The sequence below is a fragment of the Acromyrmex echinatior genome, chromosome 18 (assembly GCF_024713525.1).
Source record: "Acromyrmex echinatior isolate Ae372 chromosome 18, ASM2471352v2, whole genome shotgun sequence".
Lineage (NCBI taxonomy): Eukaryota > Metazoa > Arthropoda > Insecta > Hymenoptera > Formicidae > Acromyrmex > Acromyrmex echinatior.
Window position 1 is genome coordinate 2405129 of NC_141869.1, and position 17220 is coordinate 2422348.

At 38.1% G+C, this 17220-nt stretch overlaps 2 protein-coding genes across 6 annotated transcripts in view; one reads left to right on the top strand and one right to left on the bottom strand.

Moving 5' to 3' along the window:
* LOC105147740 (kin of IRRE-like protein 1) overlaps positions 1-17220 on the bottom strand; it is a 447481-nt gene that overhangs the window by 222354 nt on the left and 207907 nt on the right. The gene's annotated exons all lie outside the window — the stretch shown is intronic.
* LOC105147689 (glucose dehydrogenase [FAD, quinone]) overlaps positions 1-17220 on the top strand; it is a 202905-nt gene that overhangs the window by 111912 nt on the left and 73773 nt on the right. Inside the window, exon 1 of one of the 2 annotated variants that reach the window (XM_087415494.1) lies at positions 12408-12566. The exons of the other annotated variant lie outside the window; for it this stretch is intronic. The gene's annotated coding sequence lies outside the window, so the exon portion shown is untranslated. Of the gene's footprint in view, positions 1-12407; positions 12567-17220 lie in introns of those variants that run through there. 2 annotated transcript variants of the gene reach the window in all.

A 17220-nucleotide genomic window follows, 5' to 3' on the forward strand; every position in this document is an offset into this window, starting at 1 on the left:
AAGAAAAATATTTAACGATAGGCATTTACAATCTCGCTTGATCTATTGAATTAATATAATTAATTGAAGATACAAGATACTCTTTTTGCCAAGTTAGAGTAACTCTGATGGAAGGCTCGTTAATAAAATTAATATCACTAATATCGCTCCCAGTATGAACATTAACGCTAAGAGGAGCAAGCACATCCGTCATTCCGAATATCCCTCTTTCGTAAGCGATTGTTGCAATTCCTGGGTTCCAGCGGGAATAGCATCCTTAGATTTCGGCGAAACAATTCGCACAGGATTCCACGCAATAGGAACTCCCGGATTGCCGCAGTGCCCCGCCGGTCCGTAAACTTCGCGCTTGCGGGGAAATAAAGACCGCAGATATCTCGCGTGGGAATCGTTCGTTATTAGCCGGCAGGCAATAAGTTTCCCTTATTGCCGCGTAAACGATGCACTCGGTGGCCGCGCGAGTGCGGCGCTGCCGCAAAGGGAGAGTTTAAGGATAGCGCTCGGAAGAGAGTTAAAACGGCCACGGACGAGGCGGAAAGAGGGTGTGAGAGAGAGAGAGAGAGAGAGAAAAGAGAGGAACGATTGGAGCAGGTAATATACAGACACCATTTTTAAAGTTAAGCATCGCCACGCAATGCGATTTAAATGGAGATGGACGAGGTCCCATTCGCGAAGGTGGACCGAATCCGTGTGCATTCTCTATTTTTTCTCCCCATCTACCTTTCCCCTCATTGTCCATTTCAGACTGGCTTAAATCTAACGCCAGTCGAGGCGGAATTTAATTTGGTTTTCCCTTTCAATTTCTTGTCTCTAGTCGAATATACGTCAGTTACGACAAAATCATTCGCATTATTAATTCGATATAATAAACGTCGACATAATCCTTTACTCGTTCCCTTCCTGTCCCTCTTTTTTCTATCTACCTTGTTCTATCGTGATACATTTGCAGTCGTTTCGCAGAATCTCGACCTGGTTATTTCTCATCCAGCTCTCGTGTATCCACGGAAGACAGCAATGGCTCTCCGCTCGGTCGTAACAACCCTCCTACAGATCCGGTTCATGTAAAGCTTTCGCTCTTCTTCCTCGAGCGATAGGGAAAGCCATTTTATGCGGATATTTAAAGGATGGTGCGCACCATCTCTCATATCATATCTCCTCGAATCACCGAGCCATACTGTTCGAGCTATTCATGCACACACGGTGGTAACGCGCTTCCGCCACGCGTTAAAGCGCGCTTTTTGAAATTTCACAGTGAAAACGCAGCCAAAGAAATGATTGGGATTTATTGGCTGTATAATTTGGAACGCGCACCGCGTTTATTTTCCGGTTATCCGCTCCGTAATAGCTAAATAAATAAATATATATATCGTGCGATTTGTAGGGTGCGATTTGTCGAGCAGCGCAAATGTCTGGCTTTAATGCGTTTCCAGATTTTAACGGTAGCATCGCGTTGGTTTTATTTTATATGTTCGTTCCTTTCATCTTTCCGACGCATTCTCCATCCCCCTCCCCCCTCAATAACCGGCATTGGTAAACGCGGTGTAAAATCGAACGTGACAATTATTCGCTAAATGCGAGATTATGATACATAGCGCGCGGCGCTTCATTACGGAACAGCGTTTATATCCCCGGCACTCTACCGCGCTGCGCTCTTACTCAGCGAGTTGTTATAATTTACCGGTCGACGTGTCGCTACATCAGCGATGCGTGCACACGCGTATTGTTACACGAGTGACACAGTGACGTGATGCGCCTGAATAAATGGCTGCAGATAGAAACTGATAGAGAACCTGGTATCCTCCCCCCCTCCTCCCCCACCTCCCCCTGGCCGTACGCAAAACCGACATTTGCAAATGCTTATTAATTAGGCATTCATCGGTCTAATGGCGGAACGCGCCGGCCTTTGATGTGGCGCTAATAATTACACACAATTAGATACTATTAAGGGTCAATATGCACACCTTTATATGCACTTTGCGGCTGTACGATCCCTTTGGCGTACTAAATCTACGATACCACGAATAAACAGCCTTTATCCGGCGGTGCATTACAAGCTTGTTCCGACATACGTTATCCACTGATATATCATGTAATTTTCAAAGAATAATTATACGAAGTTTAAAGACACTCGATTAAAACAGCACCGCAATCTTTTGATCTCTAATCAAATAGATAAATAAAACCATCGCGTTACTCTCTTTACGTATTATTAAGAGAAACGTTGATTAAAAGCACAGTTCTTGTTCACGACCAACAGTATTGTAATTCGATCGATTCGTGCAATATAACGTGTTATTGCCTACGGTCACTGGAATATAATCTTCCTCTATTCTAACTCCGTGTTTTCAACCTTGCCTCGCCATAAGTACATCGATTGCATTCGCAATCGATGTACAATCCACTCCTAAATACGAACATGGTTTCATCATTCGCTACACATGTTCAATGATTTTTTTATTTTTTTTTTTTTACTTAACATTTATTGTCCGTAGATTTACATGCGGCGATCGTTGATACACTCCAAAATATTGGTGTGGATTTAACATGCGATGTCAATATAATTTTCACTATGTTGGTGTTAATACTAACACCATTTTTTATATCGTAGTCTTAATTATTTTTGGATCTTAATCTTACTCTCTTAATTCTTTAAAGTGAAATTTCACTCTAAAGAATCTTGATAAAGAGTGGCTCAATTTTCGATCTTTAGAAGTAAGATTTCACTTCTCAAAGTGAAACTCACTCCAAGTTTTAGAGAGTACTTAATAGTATCTACTTGATGTATCTCACTTTAGAGAGTACTTAATAGAATCTCACAATGTTAGCGTTATATCACCATAATAGTGTTGATATAAACTAACACGGTGAGAATGGTACGGACACCGCATGATGTTAAATGTTCCATATCGATATTTTTAGGAGTGTACGCAATAAGCGGGCACGATTGCGGGCGCGTCCATAATCCGTCTGTCGGTCCTCCCGCGCGCGGCTGGAACATCCGGTAAAACGTCCTGTCGCACTATTTCCGCACGATCAGCGGCGCGAGGGAAAGGACGGAGGAAGAGAGAGATTCACAATCGAAATGATCTCCGGCGTGTCAACCGGCGCGACGCAGTGCGGAGGCGGCGGTCGACGCCGCAAGCGTCAGACCGCAGCACTGTCAACGTGCGTAATTAATCCACATTTCAGCGGGCCCGGCACACCCCCGACAGCAGCCTAAGATTTACCGCAATCCAATTTTACACCTGTCCGTTAGAACCCGCGACCTCGGATCGCTCTGCGACGAACGATGAAACTGGCGCCAGTTTGATAATGATCAACGTCACCAGCCGTCGATTTTTACACCCGCCCTTTTTCTTATTCATGTTTCGATGTTCAGTTCCTCTGGAGATACGTCAAGTCACATCGTCGATTTCGGTACAAGCACGAAACACGTCTTTGATATGCTGACAGCGGACGACCGCGAGATGGACTCGAAATCGAGTTGGACGAGTTCTGGGTTTAATCGTGCACGTCCTGAATTTTAATGAAACACCGCTACTACCCTTCCCGTAGTCGAGGTATAGCTATTTACGTTGCTGTAACGGGACACGTCTTGGGTGACTGACGTGTGTATCTCGTAAACTGCATCTCAATTCAGACTCGTTAAGATCCGAGTTGAATCGTGGATTTATTTTCACTTCCACGCGGATTCCTCACGTTGACGTTGCAACGCAATATTGTCGCACGTAATTTGCACGTGCAATACGTGTGTAAACGTTATGCCTTTGGTCTTGCACGATGCTGAAATTTAGACTTTACGCACGTACCATACGCGAATGCGATATATAGGACGTTAACGACTTTCATCTTCTGCCTGTAACGAGCTCTACACATCCATGCCAAGTGCGTTATCGTCGACGGTCGGCTTAAAGCCACGTACATTGGACGGGAGTGAACGCACTTAATGCCATTCGAAGCCAGCAATTTCGTACGAACACGCGTTCTTCGTAAACGTCCGCGAGGCAGCGTAGTATAACAATTTAGGAACATTCGCTCCTTTGATGCACAATGGCATCCTTTAGATCAGATTTACACGCAACAGCACAATATAAAATAGAGAACAGTTGAGTTTACTCTTATACAATATTGGAGTACGCTCAATGTTTTTAGGGGCTGCGCACAATCAAAGCAATAAGGAAAAACAATAAAATAGAGAACAGAATAAGAATTTTAATTTACTGAGGAACTGTGTATGCCACACTACATTGTTTCTGATGGATTAAAATTCTTATTTTCTGTTCCTTGTTCATTATTCCTTTGATTGTGCGCAGTCCCTTACAAATGTGCGAATTGTTATACTGCACTGCTACAGCGAATTCGGTTGGACGCACTTATGCATATTAATGATATACTGATTTAATCTGAATGTAAAAGTAAAATGCAAATATTTTGAATTATAAGATACATATTTTACTTAATAGCACAATGAAATGTATCGAGGCTTTAACCCGTATTTATATTTATATTAAACACACACATCTTTACGTTAATTTATGTATGGTTTTAATTTATGCCAGTGAGTATCGAGTGCGTCCAATTGAATTTATATCAAATTATAATATATCCAATTCGAATTATTTTTAATCATTTCTATAATATAAGTTCCACTGTTTCTGCTCAATATATCATTAATTTAACTAAAACATTAAAGTTAAACAATTGAACTCAAGAAAATGTATTAAATTTGATTCAAAGTTTTTTATCTACTTTTAATTTATTATTCACTAAGTCATTCATATGGACACTGTCTATTTTTAAACCAACCATAGAAATGGATCGATTTACATACGTGAAAAAAAAACGATTAAAAATAACGAAGTGTTATTTAATTCTAGAGATTGGGTTACTATTGCTTCTTAATATTTAATAGTGCAGCAACATGGAAATTACAATATTCGTTAATCAGATTTTTTCTATTCAAATAAAGTTATCACACTACAGGGTTATGATTAGATCTACAATACCAACCAGAGCAAACTTTGATAACTTCGCTCTTATAGGTTTCACACACAGCTAACAACATGGTCAATGGGTGGCCATCAAGATCAAAGGTGTAGACACAGAGTGAACTTACTGTTCTTACTTATACTGTGGCGGTGCAGCGGTCAGTGGTAACCAGCGACTGTGACCCTAACATCCCCGAGATACGTTGCGAGATATATAATGACATGTTACTAATAAAAAAATCCTCTCTCCGTACCTCTCATAGTCTATATAACTTGTATATTCTTAGAGGGCTCTATCTATTTAACTGTCAATATCTTTACTCAATAATTCCCCGCTACGCGCAAAGAATAGTATGAAATAGTAACGTTATTCACACAGCACACCCCATCCAAAGGACAAATGTCACGATATTTATAAATCACTGAAAAAAACTTTACGTATCTTAATACATATCTCCGTGATAGTACTAAGTAAATGTTTACACTAAATAAATATTTACTCAACAAATAAATGATAATTAAATCAAATTAATGGTTCTTGTATATAAATACATTTTATTTATTAAATATTTAAATTATTCGAATATTTATTATAAGAATATTCACATATTTATTATAAAATTTAGTATTTTTTGTATAGAGGTCACTCGGATGTGCTGTGTAGGAACGACGGAACAGATATCGATTTACTGAAATGGAAAAAGCACAAAGTGCTTTCCTAAGATCAGAGGATAAACAATATCATCAAGGGGGCGTTTGAAATCCAAACATAAATTTGCAAAAAAGGGGAGTTTGCACCGAGATGGGTTACAACGAATTTAATTCCCGAAGCGTATACTGCCGGACAATCTGCGACCTTTATTTTATGCCGATATTTCCGCTCGTTCGTGTCGCACCGGCAGTTTCCACGATTATTGCCGTACAATCCGAGAGACAAAGGCGTCATCCACGGAGTCGTTGATACTAACGGTCGTATAACTTTTGATTTGCGCACGGTTTTATTATTTTGACGACGTCTTCGAAAAGCGCCGTCACACCACTCGTTCGGAATCCAGCACGTGATGTAGAAAATTGAAAAGAGAATTAGCAAAGAATCATCGATCCGGCACGTCTTTTTATTTACGTCATTTTAAAGTCTAACAATGCCACTTCGAACAGTTTCTCCATTTACCGTCAGAGATAAAATTATAATTAACGATACTTTATTGATAGCAAACGATAGAATCCTTTGAACAACTTTATTGACAGCTTGACGATTTCGTGTTATGACACAGTATGACTGGATAAAGGATACTTTTTAATTCTCGAATAATAATCTACTGTGAAAAAGCACAATAGAGAAGCAACCATCTATCATTAGAACTCATATCGGTACGCGGATGGCCTAGGGACATCAAAATTTTATCTCGATACCATCTCGATCCGGATTTATCGCACTGGTCTGATCTCGCTATCAGAAATTTGATGTGGCATAGTACAGCCATTATTGTTATGACGATGATAACGACAGGAGCCACAAGCGGCAGTCAATTCGCGATGAATGATGAAATCACCGCAATAAAATCCACGGAAAGATAATATTTGTACCGGAAAATAGTTGTCGGCGACTTTCCTTTGGAATAGTATTCGCTTGTCTCGCGTGTCAGTGTTGTGACCATCTCCGGAAATCAACCATCGACGATCGTAACGCCGAAATGAGGCACGATAAAACTTAAATGAAGCAATTTTCGCCGATAGTTTACAGAACGGATCTCCGGAGGGAATACGACACTGGAAACACAATGTGCCTGTGTGAAAGAACAAACCGAGGAAGGAAAATGTGTCGTACATTGCAACACAGAGATGCTAACTGATACGGTTACGCACTGACAAACGATCCTTGGCACTGTATTTCGCGTAGTTTCGCACGAAAACTAGAAACGTACTAAAATGCTTTACGAGAGGAAGCAGTAATGCGGCGCGTATAAGCTGCACAGTCCAAAGGCTAAAACAATCCGACGTCGCGGATTATGAGAACAGTAGGGATGCTCTCGTGAAATCCACCGACGCAATCATAGTCGCGACGAGTTACGGCGTCGTGAATACTTGAGAGATGGGAGTGGCCTGCACCGCGAGAATTGTCGTTGAACATTAGAATCGCTAATACATCTTTCATACGTGTCTTCCATACACTTAATTCGAATGCAGAGTAATTAAGGAGCGATGTGAGAATCACAAAGAGAATCTTGGTCAACGATATTAATCTTCTGGTAAAAAATTGTTTTAACTCTCATGAGGATTCTTAAAAAAGAAATTGAGATTCTTTATCATCATAAATTTAGAAAATATCATTAATTTTTCATCGTAATATACTGAAATTTCTTCATTAAACATTAAAGCTGACATACCGTTTTGTACTACAATTTCTTCATCAAATATTAAAGTTGACATATTGTTTGTTTGAAAGTGACATAACCCAAAATTAGCAGTTTTTAAATAATTATTAGAAATTCATTAAATAAGAGGTGCAAAGATAATGCACAGATAAATTTTTAAAGACGTATCTTTTTTGTTGAAGAAACGATACATTTGTAATTTAATACATTTGTAATGAATCGCTACAGAGCAGAAGTGTCTCTTGTTCTCTGATCAAATTCGCAATAATTGTTTATAGACAAGAGATATTTTTTTAAGTTAAATATTGTGAAAAAGTATTGTCGATGCTGATTTATAATAGAAAAATATTTTATTTAGAGTTATGCCACTTTTCCTTAAAACGTTCTTTAAAAATTAAAGTTGTTCTAATACGGAGTTTTAAAAATGTTCTCCTGAAAAATTACTAATTTTGAGATGCGTTAATTTTTTATCAAACAAGCGATATGAAGAACAATTTAAGATATTCTTAGAAAAATGATATTTTCTCTTCAGAAAATCTTTACTTTGAAAAATTTATGTTAATTATATTTTACATATAGTCAGTAATTAATTCTCTAACAAAATGTATAGTCTGCAATTTTTACAAGATTAATTGAAATTTTATTCATATACTCGCAACGAGACGGTAAACGTCGAGGCGAATTGTACGAAAAATAGCACACTTCTCTTCCGACGAGAATTCTAGTGTCGGTTGAATACGGTCTGAGTGATTTTAATTTGCAAGGAAGAATTTTAACAAAAAGGCATCGCGCCATTTTCGAGCGATCGCCATACCCGATATCGACACGGACGACCATTAAATCTGTTCACCTGGTCGCTTTCGTGCCCAAGGAGTCCATACGTGGCTGTAGCGGCAGTGGAGGCGTCACGGAGAGAAGGCGGGCTCGATTTCGAGAGACCACAGGTCGGAGGTTCCGCAGGCATTATGTGATTCAAATCTCGGTATTATTCTATAATCTATTCCACAGGGATGATAGTGTTGGCGGTGGCGGTTAGGCTCGGTTGCATGCCGACCGTGGTTTGTTCGACCCCTGCACGCCACTGCCCACTCACCCCGACCATCAGTAAGCACCCCCTCTCGCAACGAGCGCGTGCACTACGGCGATCACTGGAGGTAGAGCCTGTATGTTTGGATCACCCCGCACGACGAGAAATACTCACATGAATCGCACGCGCAACATGGTGCGATGTGAACTTGCCTGATATGCAAGTACCTGGGTTACATATATTCTGTATATGTATTACAACCGAGGTACACGTTGTAAGCTACTTGATTATGGTTGCACCTGATGCTGATGGTAAGAGAGCTGATGGTATATGATAGCAGGAAGGTCGTTATTATCGTTTATTTTCATCTTATTTTATCTATCTATCTGCATCTCATTTTTTTTTACCCTACAATGAAAATAAGAGGAATAATCTGCATTTACTTTCGACATATAATGTCAAAATCATGATCCTGAACAATATTTGAAATTTTAGTCGTCAATCGGACACCTTGAACAATGTTAATGGTACATTGAAAGAAAAGAGCTGCTGCAGCAAATTAGATGATAAAATATGGCATAGCATTTTTAATTGATTGCAGCAGTTAATTTCTGGCGTTAGCTTATCGAAATCCTATACTGACATTGCGAATAAAATTGGTTGCTGCAGCCAATTAAAAATGCTTTGCCATATTTTACTATTTAATTTGCTGCAGCTGGCACTCTTTTCTTTCAGTGTAATGATACTGTAAATTTCAAGCCTCGAACTCAAAATGTGGTTAACAAAAAAATACTTATTAGTAGTATTTTGGAAAGTTATCGAAGTAAGCTGCAAGAATACGCAATAAATAATAGAGGATTTATTTAAAAAAGTGTTTCCAGATTTTTTGAGGGCTCTGTATACTTTGCTCTGTATATATACAGCCATGTACACGTTGTAAGCTTCTTGATTATGGTTGCGCCTGACGTTGATGGTAAGAGAGCGAAAGGACCGGTCGTTGTTACCGCTTATTTGCTGCATAATGCCAAGACCGTCTTGTTGGAGAAAGAGGGAGAGAGAAAAAACAAAAGAAAAGAAAGAGATGATATCGTTGAAGAAAAGAGGAGAAAAGAGTGAGGCAAGATAACGACCGAGACGTGAGGATACGTTGATTTATGGAATTTGTTAGAAATACGATGTCCTAAACTCTCTATTTCTTTCTCTTTTTGGCTCGATTGAAATTTGTCCCGATCGATGTTCGTACTTTTTGAGTCCGCAGGGGCTACATAGATACGAGCGCGATGAATATGATAGTAGATATTAATATCAGTTTGTTAAACTATAAACTACAGTTGCCATAGAAATTTAGTGTAATTTTCATAGGTGCTTATATTCACATGTGTACGTGTGAACTACAATATATCGTTAATTGTAGTCAGCGATTAATCAGATTTACGGATGTAAACAATAAATCTGATTGGATCTGAGCACGTAGCTACGATAATACTATAATCGGTGCGAGCGTACCGATCGCCAATCGACCGGAAGTTATTGTTGCAAACAGTTCGGGATTTTATCGCGGGAAACGATCGCATAACGCAAACAATCCTCCATCACGAAACGACGCAGTTTTCTCGACTGCCAAAAATTACTACGTTAATAATCGTAGATATCGATAGAAATTGAGCCGAGCCCCAAATTCTCAGTAGTGCATATAGAACAGTCGTAGCTTCTGACCTACAACCCCCGGGAGCGTGGCCCAGGGCCACGACCCCTGGACAGTTTCCACATGCCTCGTAATCCAGGGATGAATCCCCCAAGATCCACGGCCTGGTTTCGCCGAAAGGTCTTCGAGCTCTCGACTTCCTGCGGCCGAAATCCCGCTCGGGGTTTCCGCCATAAATGTAATCGGCGAATGATTCCGCGATGGAAATTTTTGACAATTTTCGTCCGTCTCGTTCCTTTTCACCGCCGAACGAAAATCTTGGATTCGCGAGAAAACTTTAAACGCATTAAAATTTCATCTCTTTCTCCATTTTATGTAACGGATGGAGAAAAATATGATTGCATTACTTAATGCTACCAATAATTTAACGTAGATTAAATCATGGAAAGTAAGGAAAAACCAGCTTTAATAATTACGTGTCTCATTTTAATATATATTTTAATATAAATGTGGGGTAAAGAGAAGGATAATAATGAAATTATTATCCTTCTCTTTACCCCACATTTGTAGTCTATTAATGAATTTTTCATGCCTTGATTCACGCGCAATTAATCGTATAATATTTGATATAATTACATAACTCGTAGCAAATAAACAGAGAGCGCTCGAATAATTTTGTGTAACTGTAATCGACGAAAAAGCGAATGCTGCAGAATGTCTACCAGTTCGCTGATCGATCGCAGCAACACCGACCTCATGCGAGTCTGATGTCAAAGGTTAATTCGTCGATTTACGACACTATCGCAGAGATCAAATTTCAAATTGTGAAGCGTTCACTCAAGTAATCCAACTGACAATAGTTGAGACGAGAATATCGACTGTCCTTTCTGAATTATTGATTGTGAATTTAAAGTCAGATCAGAATTTAATGCGGAATAAAATCAAAACTTTCGATACATACAGTCTGCATCACAAGATGATATATTTGAGAAAATATATTATATTCTTAGCGATTAATGAATATCTCATTAGAATATGTAATAATATACTTAACATGTAACATATGCTTTTGTAACGCTTCTACAATACAATTGTAATAATGACTGTAATTAATCCGTTTATATCCGTAATATTGAGCGTAGTGAATCGTTCACATATTAAATCCAACAAAAAACTGTGCTAATTAAGACAAGACGGTTTTTAATAATATATGTTCATTAAAGAGACAAAGGTTTACTCTAATGAATTTAATTATCCGATTCGAATTTGAATCTCTGTCGAGGTACATTAAAAGATCTAAATTTTCATAAATAATTGTTCAAATAATTCCAAGTATATTTACTAAATGCGAACATATATTTATTTAATATAAAAATTAATTAAATTTAACTATTATTTTTTTTATCGAGTAAATCATATTATCATTAAAAATGTGGAAGCGTCTCGATGATAAGTGTATATAAAAAATAATCACTATTCTTATTACCTTTATTACCTACCATATTCCATAATTGTATCAATTATATACGCGATGCACGCAATTCTCACACAAAAGCAGTATAAAAATGTACATACGGCCAGAACACGCGCAACATCTTCAACCGAACTGGTAATTAATCAGAGTATTATCGCCGAACACAACGGTGGAACCAAAAATTACTGTAATTATTCGAAAATTGATAATAACGTCCAAGAGAAGGAGAATAGTGGCGATATAGTGCGGCGTTAGAAGCGCTTCTCCCGAGGAATTTCACCGTTAAACGAGCTCTCCGCGTGCAACGGCGAACGGTCGTTGCGAGAAAGTATGGCGGCTACGTTGTTCGTCCAAATTTATGGTATCGTTCGATTACGCCCGATGCGTTCGAGCTATTCGCCGCAGGTAATTCCGTCGTCACGATTATGGCGTGCATTCTCTCGCGTCGTCCGTATCCTCTTATCCGTGACAATGCGTAGTCATTTGCGTGAAAACGTCACTTTCGAAGCTCTCAATGAACTGATGTATTTTCGCTGCACGACTCACTAACGAACTTTGCAAACTTGAATATCAGAAGAATGATTTAAATAATTCCAGAATACTGTTGAAAAAATGCTTTCTTAGAATTAGGAATCTTTTTGGATCAGAAAAAAAAAATTTGCCGAATAACGAGAGGAACAGAATTACGAAGAAAGAAAAATATTGCGAACGTTTAATAATTTGTTAAACTATTAATTTAAAAATAATTTTTTATCGGTTCTCTGTATTTATTATTTCCGCCAATCTACTCTTTATAAATCTCATCCAGGTCGAGATAGAAATTCGACTCGATTGATCTAGACAAAGAGGACGATAAACTACCGCCGAAAGCGGCAGCGAAATTGAATTTGGAGAAGATCGATACCTGGGTGCTGATCTAAAGCTACCTAAGACTATCCACAGCGTGCTCTAAACGAGTTTATTCCGTGTACGAGGAAAAAAGCATCAGAAAAGAACCGGCTGGACCCTTTGGGCAAGATAAAAAGTGGACAGAGATCCAGGAAGCGCATAAGCGATGCAAGTGAGTACACATAAATATTTGATAACACTGCGAGATAGACAGCATTGTCGACGTAACAACGCTGGTGTCTGATGATTGTTGTGTGTGTGTGTCTGCGTAGGGTGTGTGTGTGTGTGTGTGATGAAAACAGGAAGGGGTAGCAAGGGGGTGAGGGGGAGGGACGCTTTTGGCCGCGCGCATAGCTCGCATACCGGGCCTTCCTCGCATGGTATGTTATAATTAGTGCTCCTCCTCCGCGCGCACGCACGCAACATCGATATGTCCACGGGCTTCGGAATACTTCTCTAATGAGATGGCAGCGATAAACAACGGGTTAAGTGCTTGCGCACGACCCAGGCGCGTTCGCGTAGATACGACGTACCCTCTGCGTGTTGCTCGTCCAAGGAGACGCCATCGTGATGACGCAAGTCCTGCGAAGGAGTTGTGTCCAGTCGCGGAATGTACTGTGCGATGTCACGAAATTACGATTAACCCTTCATTATTCGCATGGGGTGTGTTCAGGATACTCCAATCTTACAAATTCGATAAATGAGTACTAGAAAGAACAGTTTTGCTGAAATCTTTAAAAATTTAGCTGAGTAGAGAGATGAAAATAATTTTGTGTTGAACATTAAAATAATTATGTAGGGCGCTCCAAACTAATTACTAAACTGTCAAAACTTTTTACAGTTTTTTAAACTTATTACTCATCATGCTTGAACATCCTAAAGAATTATTTTCATGATTTGACAAAATTATTACAGTTGATGAAGATTATAGATAGATCGAAAGCATTTCGCTTACGGTTACACAGCTTAATTTATATGTAATTATTGATATATTTATTCTATTTATAATATCCCGTTTATTTGCTTGGTTTTGACCTTTAATTAGTTTTTATTAATACATATTATGATGAAATTATTATTATTATATATATTATATTTATATCCAGCAAAATTTCTAAATATCTTAGAAAAACTATTCTTTCCATACACATTATTATATTCAGCGCTAATTATTTCACAATTAAAAAAACATTACATTTATCTTTATCTAAAATATGTACAGAATATTATCAATCTTTATTTAATTATAAATAAAAAATAAGAACAATGAAAATATAATAGTAGGATGTCAGAAACATCCCAGCGAGTAATTATGTTGTAAAAAAACACATGAGTAATGTAAGGGTTAATGAACGTGGCAGGTATAAGAAATTCTGTCTATACTCACGGAAACATAAAACGCGCGGTATTAGATTCGCTCAACTCGCATGAAGTTTTTTGATATGCACCATGATGCATCAAATCTTCTCTCGTTTCTCTAGAGGGTGAGCTTCTCTTGCGTTTCGCATCCTGACGCGTGCATGAGCACGTAAATTGATACAGTCCTCACGATGGAGAGAGAATCACGGATAAGGACTGAAAATTGTTGGACATTTTTCCTTTAGCGAAAATTGCACGATAGATAAATCGCACAATGTCTATTCAGCAGTCATCGCAGATGTATATTTGCGGAAATAAACGTACGCGAATGCTAAGCGTACCTTGGTTCTTGACATTTAGCTCTTGCCGCAATAGATTTACATTGTACATCTCGCGTGCGCGACGTAAGCATGTTTTACAACACTGTCCAAATAAAAGCGTCGACGGAAATCATGTTTCTTTGTTCTTTTTTTTTGGCAACAAAAATTTTACAGTCGCGTGAACCAGGTCGGCACTAAGTTCCTGACGTTGGACGCGACTAACGCGAATTATTTGGACTGTTCGCGTTGCTTGAAATCCCCAAAAATTTGTGCGCTTAAAGGGATTCTAAAGTCATCTGTTTTACCAATTTAATACAATAATTTTCGTGTGTATTACTTTTACGGATTTGGAAATCCAAATTCAAAGTAAATGCACAGAAAAATACATACTGTACGCAAGTATTAATTACTTGTTTCAAAAGTTTGTAGACTCAAATCTATCATCACAAGCATCAAATTTAATATATTCCGAATCCTAATAAGTTTCATTCTTCAATCAAAAATATTAAATTAAAATAAATTCAACTTGCTTATTATTATACATTATAAAGTTGCTTCTTCAATTAATTTTATAATATTCTTAAAAAAAAAAAATAAATAAATAAATTCTTGTTTTGACAGTTTTGACTACATAATAATGAATTTTTATAAAATATGGCATATAAATATATTTTAAAATTATTCAAGAAAATTCTTTGTTAAAGATAACCGTTACTTAGAAGGAGAAAAGTATAATATAAATTAAGTATAATCACTTTTCTGCCGAATGATATTTTTCTACTTGTAAACGCTTACATACACGTTTATAGGCGTTCATCGATCGCGTGACTTTCCGCGAGTCGTGCCTAACACTGTAACAACTTTGAACTTGATCTATTAATAACGCCGCAAGGAGATTAATCGCGTCGCGGTCGCGCCCTCGCGTCCGTCATGAATCAACGGATCTGAAAATCGTTTTTTGATTTCTAGTCTGTCGCGCGTGTCCGCCTTGAAAAATATCTGGGCTACACGAAAGTCTCAACGTTGTATGCGGGGAGGAAAAAGTTTCTGTATTAATGCCATTTACTATCATTTACCGCGACAAACGTCATCGCCATTATGACCCTGCGGTGCGGTACGATCGCGAGAGACGAGGAAGACAATTGTAGATTCGTCCTGGGACAAATAGAGGTAGACGGCGTGCGCTGATAATACGTGTCCGTAGACTCGCAAGCGTCTTCCTTTGGTCTCTTCGCTGCTTTCTTCCGTAATAATCGTTACGCTGGATAGCCCCCCGGAAAGTAAAGGCGCCCTGAAAGTAAAGATACGCGAGAGATGTATACACCGATACCGGCACCCCTCCCCTCCATCCCAATTATGTTTCATCAAGACTTTAATTCGGTACTTTGAACACCGTAACGCAACGACCCGGGACGGACGGAATTGCTCGCCGAGTACCTGTATCTGGAAAGACGCAGCTGAGAAATTAAATATCGCGAGGAGCTTCGTCTCTCGGTATAGAGATACGTATTCTTTAAGAGTACAATGCCAATTTGGTAATAGTTATTGCTGTAATTCCGCTTGACGCAGCCAGTTTGACATCTAAATGATGAAAATTTTAAAAGGCACTTTGAAAACGGCAATTACGGTAATTTAATCATTGTCGATCTTACGGAACATATAATATTCGTCCTACTTTTGCATTATCTCGAAAACGTTCTCTAAAAGTCGACTTGAAAATTTAATTCAAACAGGAAAATTAAAAATTTAAATGTCGAGAGATGCAGACAATATACTATGATCATCCTAATACACCGTGGAACGAGATTAAGCTACATTTAATCCGATATTTCTATGCGCGATTGTATAAAGTCCAACGACGAAAAAGAATGCATTTATAATGAAATTTTGTCTGATAGTCACGAAATCTCCGGTGTTACTGTAACATTAAACGAACATCAGAGAGGCGTCATCATAGTTATCAATTATAACGCCGATAAAGCTGTCAAACTGAATCTGGGAAACATCGAGCAGCAAACCGCCCCTTATGCTCGTCGATTGAAATTTATCGACACGCCATAATTACACGCCACGGAAGTTAGATTGTACGGCGTTCTAATTCTCATTAGGCGCGTGCGTTTAGGTAGTGACAAAAAAATTCGCTTAAAAATTGAGTTAACAATTAATGGGACATCTCGAAATTCGGTTTTCTCCGAAAAGAGCGACGCTTACAAAATAAATCGAAATTGTCGACAGATACCGCGCATTTTAAAGAAAAGCACCCCTCTCTTCTTTACGATATATTGTAATATGTGTTATATACAGAATGTTCGATGAATCTGTCCACGCCGATATCTCGGAAACTATTAAAGTTAGACGACAAATATAAAAAATTCTCTTTAATGGGATTACTTTGAGATGATTTTTAGTGTGATAGAACTGTACTTTCATCCTCTATGAAATTTTGAGAGAGCAAAAGGTAGTCGAATTTTTTGATGAATACAGTTCCATCACTGAAAATCATCTCAATATAATCCCATTGAAGAGAATTTTTTTTACTTTGCGTCTAAATTCTGATAGTTTCCGAGATATCGACATGGACAGATTAAATCAAACTGAATATATATGATATATATGATATAAAGACAAAAATATATAATAATATGTAATTATAAAGTACAAGAAATGTAACACATTTAATATATTCATTAATACAGCAAAAATATCTTTTCTTTAGCCTAAGAAAAAAATATAAATGATTTTTATAGTTTCCTGAATACTACAACAAACAATTCTAATCGTCAAGATGTTCTACGATGTGACACGCCAAATTTTAAATATATAATTATAACATAAATTAATTTAAGAGATTAGATCTCTTAAAATCTCGACTGATAGAAGGCGAAGTGATGGAATATTTTTGAAGTCGATGTATTAAGTATTGGTAACAGCAGAGATGATTCATGTTGTGGACATTTTTCTCGTGGAACATGCAATTTTAGATTCTTCATTTTTTATTTAATATAAAAGAAATACGAATCATCTGCAAGGTTAATTCAAGCAAATCCCTTTATTGTGAAACGACAGTTGATTACGCATTCGATTGTAAATCGGGGGAAAGAGCGTACCCAAGGGTTTGTTCTCCCACGAGCGTTCCCGCAATATCGA